Here is a 14,091-nt window from a genome sequence, read left to right as displayed (position 1 = left end):
ATTAAGAAAATTTCCAAGTATATAATAATATATACGAAGAATAACTAAGATTTGGAAAACTGTACTTCTTTATTTATCTATTGATTAATTAATGCAGTCATTGATCAAATAATTATGAAATAAACTTTTACATTCCAGACCCATGTTTGGAGCTGAGAATACCAAACAACAACAACAGCAGCAATGAACAAACAAACAAAACAAGACTCAAATGGTTCACTGTTTAGTAGGAAAAGATGAATAATTAAGTACAGAGAAATGAATATGTGTTAATAATATGATAGAAGTTAGATATGTGGCGGAAGGTTGTTAAGTGGGAATACAAAGGTATATGATTCACATAAATATATGTATGATAAAACAGCACTTACAAAGTTTTAAGAATAGACTTTCTTCCAATATTTCCTTACCACCCTTAAAAATTATTTGTTTTTAGCAATTTTCCCTTCCAGTTTTTTCCCCAGATACATAACTGTTCAGAAACATTGTCAAACTGTAATTACATACAATTCCATGCTCTACATAGCCACCTTTTGAAATGGCTTTGTGAGAGTTCATTGAGAAGCTTCGACATCAGCAACTTAACCATTTTCTTCTGTGACTGCACATATTGGTTGCTTCTTCTGTTAGGCCACTATAAGCAACTCTAGTATAAAGAACTTTGTGTATATTTTTTTCATATTTTAAGTTATTATTCAGAAAAATTTCCAAAAGTGGGATTACTGGATAAAATGGAAAGTGCATTTTGTATTCTTGATTGATTAATAAAATTTCCAGAAGTGTCTAATCCATTTATAGTGCCATAAGCAATGTTTTGAATGGTTGAGAGTCCCAGTTTTACTATAGTCCCACTAATAAGGAATTACATTTTTTATTCTTAATTTTACCTTAGTAGATTAAAATTACACAGTAAAAAAATTCTACCTTAACTTAATTTGCATTTACTTTGCTAAGTCCTACCTTCTGTCATTTTCCTTCTAACTTGGGTATTTTTCTTTACTTCTTTTCCTTCCTTTACTTAGTATTTTGCTGCTCTCCCACAATCATGCTTTTGTTTATGTCTCTCATAATATTTTCTATATTCTGCATTACAGAACAGTTTTTTGCAAAACTGTCTGTGTCCTTTAATAGGTTATCCAGCACCTTTTAGAAGGGATTTATCTTTGTATCTGCCATAGTGTCAGTATTACACATGGTAAGGCCTAGTGTATGAAGCACTTTATCACACTGTCTCATTTAATTCACACAATCATTTGAAGTGGGCATTATTTTCCACTTGCAGATAAGAAGAAAATAAAACTGAGTCTCAGATCACATCAGTAAAAATTGACTGAAATATATACACAAAAATCAGTTCCATGTAGGTTTTAGATCAAAATATAATGCTAAAACCTAAATGCTTATAAAATGATAAAAGCTTCTAAAAGTTCTTAAAAGAAAACATAGAACATATTTGTGACCAAGGAGTTACAAAAGACAAATATCTCAAATTAAAGGTGTCATTAAAGGTGTTTGTAATAAAAGAATATAAATCAGACTATATTAATGTAGTAAGAACTTTTGTTCCTCAAAAGTTACTATTAAGAGAATGAATTAAGAGAATGAAAAGGTATTGAATGAAAATGAAATTGTATTGAGTAGGAGGAAATATTTGCAATACATATATCCAATAAAGGACTCAAATATATGAAGAACTTCTCCAATAAGAAAAAGATAATCTAATAAAAAAATGGACAAAAGACTTGAGCAAACACTTCATGAATCTAAATTCAATGGCCGATAAACATGTAAAACGTAATAATTTTGTTAGTCATCAGAAAAAATGCAAAATAAACAATGTGATACCACTAAATACCCACCAGAATGGTTAAATTGAAAAAAGACAGTAAATACCAATGTTAATGAGGCTATGGAGTAATCAGAGCTTACATAGACTGCTGGGGGAATGTTAACTTGCATAACAACTTTGGAAAACTGGAAATAACTATTAAAACTGAACATATATTTATTTTTGTATTCACCAAAAGTTATATATTAGAATCTTGACCAGATACTATTCTAAATAACCCCAAACTGGAAACTACTTTAACGTTCACCAACGTTTACAACTTATGGAACACATAAATTGTGTTGTATTCGCAAATAGAATACTATGAGCAATAAGAATCAACAGTCTACAGCTACATGAAACAATATGGATGGGTCTCACAAACATACTATTGAAGGAGCACCAGACACAGAAGACATATAGTATATGGTTTCATTTACATAAAGTACAAAAACAGGCAAAATGAATTTATGCTGTTAGAACTCAGGGCAGTGGTTATTCCCTAGGGGAGTGAGGTGACAGAGTGAGAGCTCAAGGAGTGTTTTGGGGATAATGTTCCTGTTCTGTTCCTTGATTTGGGCACAAGTTACATGGGTATGCTCATCTTGTGCAAACTCATTCAGCTGTACAAATAAGAAGCGTACTTTTCTGTGTGCTATACTTTAATTAAAAAGTAAAAGATGATGGAGTATGGGATTCAAATCTAAGACCATCTTATTCTTTAATTCCATGCCTTCCTGTTTCATGCTATTTTATCATTTAATAAGCAGATCAAAAGTGAACTTGCAATCCATGGCCCTTTGCTTGTGCTTTTATTATTGTACTTACAGTCAAATTGCTGCTCTAAACACTATGTTGCTTGCTTTTACGTAATAACTTATTTACAGCTTAGTCTCTCTCACTGTGAGGTCTGAGCTCCTCACTAGCAGAGACCATGTCCTAGAAATCTGTATTTTCCCAGTGCTTTGGACAATGCCTGTCCTAAAATAGATACACATGAATGTAGGAATGAACTATCTATATCTGTATCTATAGAATTCTTAGGACTCAGCCAAGGAAATTTAGCAAGATGCTCTAGCAGGAAAAAGTACAATTTTTCACATTTTTAAAAATGTTGAAGGCTTTTTAAAATTACACCATGATGACTTGAAATCATGAGTTAATGCCATTTATAGGGATCTCTGATTTACCATGAGGGAGAATCTTTAGGTGCTAAAAAGTCTAGTTTAAGCAATGTCTTTATAATGTCTAGAAATAGAATGGTTTATAAATACATGATTAGGTTATATAAATTACAATGACAATAGTGTTTTATGATTCATTCAGTCAATTATTTCTTGAGTACTTACTATGTGCCGGGCATTGCTGGCATTGCTGTGCTGCCAGGCACGTAGGTGAATAAAACATATGCATGGAGCATATGTCTAGGAGGGGAAAAATAAACAAACAACATATGTCTTAATTAAGTATATTATTTATTAGAAAGTGATAAATGCCATAGATAAAGAAAAAGTAGAGAATAAGAAAAGCCAGAAGCTGGTCACAATTTTAAATAGAGCGGTGAGGGAAGGCGTCGTGGAGAAATGACATTCCAGCAAAGATTTGAGAAGGTGTGGAGTTAACCTGCCAATACCTGGAGGAATAGCCAGTTCAAATGTACTGGGGAAGGAGGATGCCCGACATGGTCTAGCAATAGCAAGGAGGCTGGTGTGGCTGGAGCAGGGTGAAGCAAGAGAAGGGCAGAGAGAAATGAGGCCAGATCACATAAACTGTGGTAAGTTCTTGGACTTTTATTCTGAATGAAACAAGAAATTAGTGAAGGGTTTTGAGCCAAGACTAACATATTCTAACTTACATTTTAAGAGGAACATCTGCCTGCTGTTTTAGGAAGAAGTAAGAGAGCAAAAGTAGGAGCAAGGAAAACAGTTGTGTGAATCAGATGAGAGATAAAGTCAGTAGAGGCCATGAGAATTTGTTAGATTCCAGATGTATTTTGAAGATAGAACAAACAGGATTTCTGGACAGATTGGATGTAGTGTATGAGAAGAAGAGAAAACATCAAGGATGACTTCGTGTTTTTTGGCCCGAGAATAGCAGGAAACTATTAACTAATTGGCCACAGTAGCTTACTAATTTACGAAGGAAGATACACAGAGAACTTTGATTTGCTCTGATGGGGTTTGGCACAAGGTGGATTCTCCCTACTATCTACTGACTATGTTTCCATTTTCATCCGCGATCTTTAGTTTATGGCCACCATCTGAGCTCATGATGCACAACGTCACCGTCTTGTATAAGTAAAAAGAGGAATTTCCACTTATTTTGGGAATATACTTGGAATTTAATGTTTTAGAATTTCAATGTCCATTCATTTGCAAAAATATTTTACCTACCAATGGAAAATCTGTAATTCCATCAAATCTAGTCTTCATCAGTCATCCTAACCTGGCTATAAGAAATATAAATAAGGAAACAGCATGAACTCCAAGAAGCCTCTAAATTTAAAAGCTACAGCTAAAATACATATGGAAGCATTTTTATTTTGATTTAAATAAGTATTCTGAAATACATTTTGAAATAAAAGCTCTTTTGAGTCCCATTTAAGCCCCAGAGAAAAACAAACATATGACATCAATTTATTTTTTTAAGTTTTTTTTTGTAGAAAATAACACATTTTAGTCTTTATTATTTCTTTTTTTTTTTTTTTTGTCATTATCAACAAACGGCAATTCTGTGAGCCTAAAGGCCTAGCACTTCTAAATCACACATATGTCGGAACCATTTTGCCCTTTTGAGTATGTTTTGTTTATTTTTGTGTTTTTACTATGTCACATGAACTATGTATTAGTAATACATATATTAATCAGTTTAGGATGAGTAAGATATAATTTTTCTTTGCAAGGAATGAAATGTGTTGTTTCTTAACAGTCACAAGGCGTTCATGTTGGTGTGCTGGAAATTTTTAAAACTTACCAGAATTTACCATCTGCTACTGTTTTTTAAATCTATTCTGTTTAGCCATGTTTCCTCTATTAATTGTTCTCCTGCATATAATTAACTAGCATTCGCAATGTTTTTCTAATAGAATTATAAAAATAAACATCTAGTGGAGATTACATGAACAGATTAATTTAAAGAGGTCTCTTCCCCAAATAAATTAACATTTTAGATTGTGCAAAGAAAAACTATTACTTAAGCATTTCTCCAATCATGTCACTGTCTTGTGCAAAAATTTTAGTGGCACCTTATCTGCACTGTCCGATATGGTACCCACTAGACACTGTAACTATTTAAATGTAATATGTTAATTATTTAATAATAATTTTAAAACAATAAAATTAAAACTTCAGTTTTTCAGTTGAACTAGTTACACTCCAAGTACTAAATAGCCATGTGTGGCTAGTGGCCAAAATGTTGGAGAGTGCAGATATAGGTCATATCTATTATCACAGAAAGTTCTAATGGAAAGTGCTGATCTAGAGAGTAAATTGCAATTTTTATAGCATAGAGTTCCATAATTTCATTTTAGTTTATCTTATTGGGTGTATCTTCCACTATACTGATCATGTGCAACCCATGCATCCTATACATTTTTATTTCTGAGCCCTTGCTTTTTTGAGTCCTTAGCTTATAATTAGTTTCCTTTGTTTTACACTTAATGAAATATTTCCATGTCTACAAGGATCCACTTAAATGTCATCTTCTTCATAAAGGCCATCTTTATTTAGCCCTAATGGATTGAAGTATTTTCTTCCTTTGTACTCTCTGGAATGTTCTTGTATATCTTACCTTGTACCTTACTTATGTATGTTTCTTTCTATCATCTGCTCTAGCCCCCAAAATGTGTCTTCAAGGTAGTACCCCTATACAGCTTATTACAATGTCATGTACATAATAAATACTTTAAAATCATTGTTCGAATAATTTATAACAAATTTAAATATTACTTTTGTTCTGTGAGCATTTGCAGTCCCATAGTTTGATGTGCTTTAAATTTGTAAATTTATTTGCTCCATTGTTTTTTAAGATTATGATTTTCAAATTTCATCTACATTGACTAGTTTAGATGGGGCTCGGGTGGGTAGGGGTACTAACTGTGTAAGTTATAGATGCAAGTTTCTCTTTCTGTGACTGTAATTCAGTGCTTGAGCATTTCAATTGCCTTCACTATTATCTCTCATGCCTGTTGCTAGAAAACAGAATGAAGTTTAAGTCAAACAAACAAATAAAGAGTGTCCGCTAATCTCTGATAATTGATGCTAGGTGATAGGTGTCTTTCCACTCAGTTGCCACTGGTTTTGCAGAATCCCAATCATCAGGACAGAAAAAGATTGTTATGACCTTATTTATGCCTTTCTAAAAACTATTGGCCACTGCTACACTGCCATTATTTAAAGCTACCCAAGGTCTCTCGTAAGTTAATCTATTTTCAAATTATGAAGTCCAAATGGATACCCAGAGGTCATCACTCCTCTCATCTTCAGAAAACACAGCACAAAACCATGGCATATTCCTTTTAAGGAAATTTCAAGTTGTGTTTCTTTTGTTTCCCACAACATTCTCATTTATAATTTTCAGAAATTTGCAGGTGTTATTTTTAAAGATTATTTCATGCTAATGAAATGTCAAAATGTGGAACAACATTTGTAAGAGAAGTGTTTGTATATCTCTGTTATCCTGAGTACCCATTTTCAGAAGGTGTTTCTTAACAAGGCCCTGTGGCTTCATAGGGACATTCACCCTCATATCTTTGGGCTTGTTAGCTACTACTCAATAGAAGCAAAAGGAGAAAGTTTTCTTATGCTCACTCAGTAGTCAATGTATTCATTACATACTCTTTAAATTTATAATAAATACCTTTAAACTCATTTATCTTATGACTACACCACTGACCTCTCAGCAGGTGACTTCTACATTTGTTTATCTCCAGCCTTGGCCTCGCTCCCCTGTGCTCCAATTCTGCCAGGAAAATGGGTTGTTAGGCATTGATTCTTTCATTCAGTTAACATTTATTGATCACATACTGTATGCCAAGCACTGCACTAGTTTTTTAGGGAAAAAGACACAGCCAATGTGGCAAAACCCTCACAGCCTCCATAGAGGAAAAAGGTACAAAACCAAAGACGACAATGTAACAAGGGACATCATAGCAGAGTGGAAAGAGCATAGGCTCTGGGGTCATAATTTCCAGTCTTGTCTCTTTCTTATCGAGCTATCTAATGCCTACAAGTTCTTAATCAGTCTGAACCTCAGTTTTCTCTTTTATAAAAATGGGAATATTATTCTCTAACTCATTAAGTTATTGTGAGGGTAAATTGGTAAGTGCAGAGTTGAAACTTAACCTAATTCTCTGACTTCAAATTTTAGTTCATTGCCTATTGACTTTCGTATTCTATCATTTAAGACTCTGATCTTAATTATCCATTGTTCTCTTTCCCACCTTGTAAGCTCAGATTAAACTGATTTGCTTTCTGTGCCTTGGATATATTTGCCTGATGCTTCCTTCTCTTTGCTCAGGCTCTTCCTTTTGCCTGGAATGCTTCCCCAATTCCACATGTCTAAATTTTTCCTGCTTCAAGGCTCTTGATGAAATATAATCTTCATAAAGCTTTCTTAGGTTTTTGCAGCATGAAATAACTGCTTCCTATAAAATCCTGTAGCATTTTGTTCAAACTTTTTTTAAAATTATGTTTTTATCAGACAACCTGCATGGAGTACCAGAATGAGAATAATAATTAATATCTATGCAATGAAATATTGTAACTTTGGCAATAGTTTGTTTTTCAGCTCAAGGAAGATATGGTGGCACAAACTTACCTCTGAAATGAAAAGAAACAAATGGAATTTGGAAGAGGAATGTCCACCTTTTCCCCATGTCAAATCCTGGTTTGCCCACTTCGCCACTTTTATTTTTTTTGTCTTCAGCAAGCTGCTTCTATGTTTAAAGTAAATTTAAAATGGTGGTAACAAAACAGACATAAAAACTAGGTGATATAAATCATTATAAACAACTTTGAAGTGGGCATATTTAAGATTTTGTTCTTACCCTGGTTCTTTGTAAATGAGTTTGTTAGCTTATTATTCCTTGAAACATTTCTCAAAACTCTGAATGCTTGAACATTTATGAATCTCTAGAGCTTCAAACTGTTTTAACTATTAAAGAATGGATTTCACAGGTAATCTCATTTGTTTTATCTGCCCTTAGACCACTCAATCAGTAAATATGTTAAAACTTTGTAAGAAATATTTTCCATAGCAGCAATTTGATACCTATTGTAAGGTTTGAGAGTATATAATGAATTAAATTATTCATTGCCAAAATAATCTCACTTTCTGTGTTTGTAAAAATATCAGTAAAGCTCATAGATCTCTGTTAGATGCCTAGACTCTCTGACAAGTCAATGTGATTTGATAATGAGCTATTATCACTTTTGTGCCAGTCGTCAACAACCAGGCAGGGACCAGAAAGTGCTGGGGCAAAACCAGTGGGCAGCCCTGTATAGTTTTACATATCCACTAATATTGCCATTTGCGCTTTCTTTTGCAGGAATGGCCATCAGCTCCACTTTCTCATTAATATGAATATATTGAATTATAATGTGTAATATGAATGTATGTATGAATACAGACAGATGGTTTCAATGAACTCTGTGAGCAACTCTACCTTATTAACCCTAAATCACAGATATAATTTCATACTCCACACAAAGAAGCAAATAAACTCTTTCTGTTTGCTTCCTTATATTATTTCTGCCTTGGTTGTTGCTATAAATTTGAAAACACTATTTATTTAGCTTCTCTATACATTAAATTTGAAAACCTTGGTCATTTTATCTGTTTCTATAAGCCAGGCTACAGACTGCACAGCACAAATACTTTCTATTTTTTTTCTTTAAAATGTCACAGACTTTAAGTTTTTTACTTTCCAAGTTCTTTAGAATTTTTTTTATTTCTGTTAATAGCAAAAGATTTTTGTATTGAATATCTTTGCTACATATTTCTCACACTCTCTGAGATTTAATTATTGTTTTTCTTGTTTGTCTGATCTCTTTATTTAATCAGAATTCTGAATTATTTTATTCTATATTAAAGGCCTGTATTATTCAACGAATCCATGGATAACAGTCAACTGATGGCCACTGCCTACTGCTGAATGTCTATATAATGTATTTCATTTTGAAATACTTGATCTGTGATAATGTCAGGGACTGGTGACAGAATTGTATAAATCTGCTGTCTATTTTAACTATATTCACATCTAGTGGCTTCATTTTTACCTTCACCTCACATGTACTGTATAGTTTCCAGCCTTGGCACCCTCCTGGAAGAGAAAAGATAGATCTAATGGATGGCTACTACTGATGCCACTGGAGCGAGTGTTTTCTTCATCTTAAGTGGCATTTACTACTTTCTCACTAGTGGTTAAGAGAATGGCCTCTGGTAATAATTTATTGTGTGGTTAATATGAGAGGCCCCTTCCTTCTTCATGGCCTTTGACTTTCCATGCCTGGACATTTGAATGTGAGCAGAAGGAGAAAGAATTTCATTTCTTTCCTGTGGTAGCCTCCTCGATGGAAAAAATGAGTTTGATTTGACAATTACATAACCTCTCTACTATTGCAGCACCACATGGCAACATCAAAAGGATCCTAAGGAAACTGGGAAATCAGGCCTATGTGTGATTATGAACCAAGTATAGAAAAGATTCCACCAGTGCCTTCGTGGAACTAGGCAGGCTAGTGCTTTAAATTATTCTGGAACCAGTAAGTTCACAGTTGACTTATAATCATTTCCCTTCATGTGATTTGAACCGTGAGTCATCTGTTCCTCTGAAATTGTGGACACATTGGTGTATTTTTAACTTACTATGAGCCACTCTTCTAGAATAAAACAGAGCAGAAATGCAGTATGCAGTTGTCGAGGAGGAAATGGAGCACAAAGTCTTGCTTAGAGAGCTATGTCTTTCAGGAGCTGATGAAGGACTCCAAGGCTGAGGTTCTCCATCCATATTCCCAAATTGCGAGAAGAAATACAATTTCCCAGAGTAAATCATTCCTTGGGGCGTCTGTAGCCCTTGGTTTCTGTATCTGTCTCTTTTCTGGACTTTGCCTTATTCACCTTTGCAGGACCCAAAGCAAACACTGGTGTTTAAATCATAGTAGAATCTAAATACATATTTGTTGAAGCCATCCATCTATTTATTACTTTCTTTATTTATTAAGCACCTATTATGTGCAAGAACCTGTGCTAGGCATTGAGGATGCAGCAGCAAAACAACAACAACAACAACAAAAAAACAGATAGCTCCTACCCTGACGGAGCTTCATTTAGTGTGTGAAGGGTAGGAGAAGTCAGACTATACATACATGAAAAATTACAGAAATAATTCCAGCTTCAATGTTTATAAGTGCTCCTAAGGACTAGGGAGTCCTGACTAGCCCTTATTTACTAGCACTATAACACTCAACCTCTTCAAGTTTCAGTTTTCTTATTTGTAAAATAAGAGATTTGTATGAGTCTAAAGTTCCTTTTAGGCTTGAACTTTCTGATTCTGTGCTTGCTTAGTGAAAATATGTTTTGTTTAAAGAGTAGCTGATTAAAATTATTCATTAAATAATAATACCAATAACAATTGTCAAGAGGAGTTCATTTAATAAATTTTCAAACTCTTGCTGTCTATAACGGGAACCTCACCACACAAAGAGAAAAATAGAGAACCTAGTATACAAAACAAAATTAAACGAAAACACAGTTACATTAAGAATTAGAGTAAAATGAATGAAATGTCTTGGATCTTAAATATCTTGGCGTCTTTTTGGATGAGTAACAGGGCAGTGTGAAGTATTAACTGAAATCCTTTCTAGCTCTGGAAGGTTTCGAATAGTGCAGGGGTTACAAAAGGGATAACACCTTTTTGAGAATGAAATCACTAAATTCTCCAATGCTTTCAAAAGGGTTTTAAAAGAGTTTTAAAAGGGCCCAGTTCTTGGCAAGAGACTTTTGGTTTGTTTCCACATGAAAAGGGAACATTGCATTGATGATCTTTATCAGTGAGACACATAAGAGGAGGTAGAAGACTGGGAAAGTACAGTGTTTTAGGGATATCTCCTCCTTTACTCATGGAGGAAGGAACAGAGGTGCTCAGATGGTTCTTACTTGAAGCTGAGAAAAGGCAGCCTGACATCTCCAAGCCTGGTGGTTGTCTGCTGACTCACAGCTTGCTGAGCTGCCTCAGGGTTATTAGAGTGAGGGAAAGAACACTGGGAGGAGTGATATGACTGTAGTAAGCCAGGTGGCCAGGGAGCATAAACTTTTTCTACAAGTTCACTGCTCGCAAGAGATATAGCACATACCTGTGAGCAGATGGGCCTCACCTGTGCCACAGAGTGTCCATGAGATGGGGGAGAGGAAGAGACTTGTTGAGGACTGTTGCAGCATGAGGCAAAGAGCACACACATAGCAAAAATGTAGCATGATGCTAAGTAGGGATTGTCCAACTGAGCAGGCCCAGTCTCACAAGGTACCACCAGTGACCGAGGGGAGTTTTAGGGATCTGAGTACTTCATCAGTGGAGTCTGCTGGATTCCCTCACTCGACACTGAGACAATAGATTGGAAGCCAGATAAATGGTGATAACCACAGAAAGGGGACAACAACTCTGCCACCAACAGCATAGATGTGTTCATAAAAGGGAACAATGATTATATCCGAGAAAGATGAAATCAGTCAAGTAGCCCCAGACAGTCAAGGAAGGAAATATTTGTCTCTTTCTCTTGCCTGAAATGAGGCTTAGTCAGTCAGGGAGAAGGACTGGCCTGGCCTCTGAACAAGCCACGGGTTTTAGATCATGAATTATACCAGAGGCCTAAAGTTAAGCAGCAGCTAAAAAAAAAGGACATCACTCAGGGAACAGAAGAAGCAGAGGACCTGTGGCCTGAGGACTCTAACTCTTCCCTGGCACCTCCTCATGTAGACCACACTCTGCCCTCATTATACGAAGACCGTCAGGAGAAAATCAGAGGAAAGCTGTCTGAGAGACTATAAGTGTTTCTCTATGAGAGGCTAAATGCTACCTAGAGAGATCTTTAAATGATTTTGTGATACTAAGCTTTAAAATGTAGTAGATGATGTCATTTTTGTTCCTACTTACCAGTGGATGAGTGGCTCAAGGGAAATCTAGAATAGCTGTAACTAAATAAACAATTTACATTTACTTCATATACCTAAAGTTTCAAGTCTGGATTCCTGACCCTCCTATGTGCTATGACTGAGTTAAACAAATAATTGGATTACAAAAAGTCTGAAAAATTAGGTTCTCTTTTTAAAGTAATACATTGTGGAAGTAATGTTATACAGAAAAACTATCTATGACTGAAGTTATTTTGATATGAAATAGAGCAGCTCATTTTCCAGCTCTGCCACTAGGTATGTCTGTGGTCTTGGGTGCATTGCTTAATCTGTCTGCCTCAATTTTTCCATCTTTAGAAATGTAAAGTTATAGCTATCTTGTTGAATTATTATAATGAGTAACATGATTATTTATGAGTAACATGTGTAAAGCCCAAGTATAGTCTCTGGCACAAAAATAATGCTAAGCATTGACAATTATCATTAGTATAATTACTATATGCCAAAGCCTTCTTACTTTTTATATAACAGAGAAAGTCAGAATCAGTGGCCCCCAATTATTATTTGCTTTAGATGAATAGAGCTTAATAATTGTCTTAGCCACAGCCAATTCTCATTCTGCATATTGTAGACACCCAATGCTTACCAAAACCACAATGAGAGTTAGATTTCATTAGTTGTTCACTAACAACCATTCTGCCTGTTCTCTGGAAGTCTTCTCTTCCTCAGTTAATTGCCACTACATCCTTCCAGTTGCTCAGGCTAGAAGCTTTGGGTCATCCTTAACTCTTCTTTTCTTTCATCTCCCATGTCCTGTTTTCTGGAACTTCAAAACATTCCCAGAATCCCAATCACTCCTCTCCACCTTCACCATCGTGGTCCAACTACCATAATTTTTCACTTGCATTGTTGCAAAAGCCTCCAGACAGGTCTCCCTGCTTCCATGCTCTGCTGCCCACCTCTACTCTCAGCACAGTAGTTAAAACAATTTTGTTAAAAATTAAGTCTGATCATGTTGTTCTTTGCTCAAAATCCTCCAATGGCTTCCTATCACACTCAGAGAAAAAGCTAAAATTTTACAATGGCCAAAAATGCCTTATGCATCTGCCTTTACACATACACGCGTGCGCGTGCGCACACACACACACACACACACACACACACACACACACCACCCCCAAAATCAACCCTTCACTCTGACCTCATGAACTGCTCTTACTGTTCCCATTCTCCTCTGTGTTCATTCTGCTATCTTGAGATTTCCAGACCCTGCCAGGTGTGTTCTTTTCTCATGGCCTATGACTCGCTGATTCTCTGCTTAGACAGTTCTTCCCTCAACTAGCATGTGGTTTATTCCCTTATCTCCTTCATGCCTTTCCTCAAATGTCCTCATCACAGTGATACCTTCCCTGACAACATTATTTAACACTGCGAAACCCCCTTTCTGACTACTCCCCACACCCTATATATAACATCCTATTGCCTCTCTTGTCTCTTATTTTTCTACATACTACTATCACCTTCAAGCAAACTATACAGTTTGACAGTTATTTTAAAGATATTTTTCTATCTGATGGTCTATCTTCAATTAGAAAGTAAGTTCCATGAATGCAGGGTCTTTTGTTTTTCCTGTATCCCTAATACCCCATACATAGTAAGTACTCATTATTCATGAAGTGGATAATAGTGGATACATATTGAACTTTACATGTATTAATTGAAATCTCACAACAACCCTATGGGACAGAGCTTATCATTATCCTTATTTTACAGATAAGGAAATTGAAGCATAATGTGAATAAGTATCTGGACCAAGGTAACACAGCTAGTATATAGTGGAGATGAATTTCCAATCCAGGCATCCTAGTTCCAGAGCCTTCCTGTCTTTATTTTTAATTTACCAAAAAAATCTTTTTTAAATTTTGTAAAAGAAGAGACAATATAGCTTACTAGTTGAAAAGGAGATTCTGGAGTATGGCTGCCAGGGTTTGAATCCTGATTCTGCTCTTTCCAGCAAGTTAGTAAGGCCTTTGGCAAGTTACTCAAGATCTCAGTATCTTAATTTCCTCATCTGGGATAGAATTAGTACTACCTTAGAGAGTCATTGTGACTATCCAACAAGTTAATACATGTAA

Source organism: Pteropus vampyrus, unplaced genomic scaffold (assembly GCF_000151845.1).
Source record: "Pteropus vampyrus isolate Shadow unplaced genomic scaffold, Pvam_2.0 Scaffold22, whole genome shotgun sequence".
Taxonomy (NCBI): Eukaryota; Metazoa; Chordata; class Mammalia; order Chiroptera; family Pteropodidae; genus Pteropus; species Pteropus vampyrus.
This window is presented reverse-complemented; position numbering follows the sequence as displayed.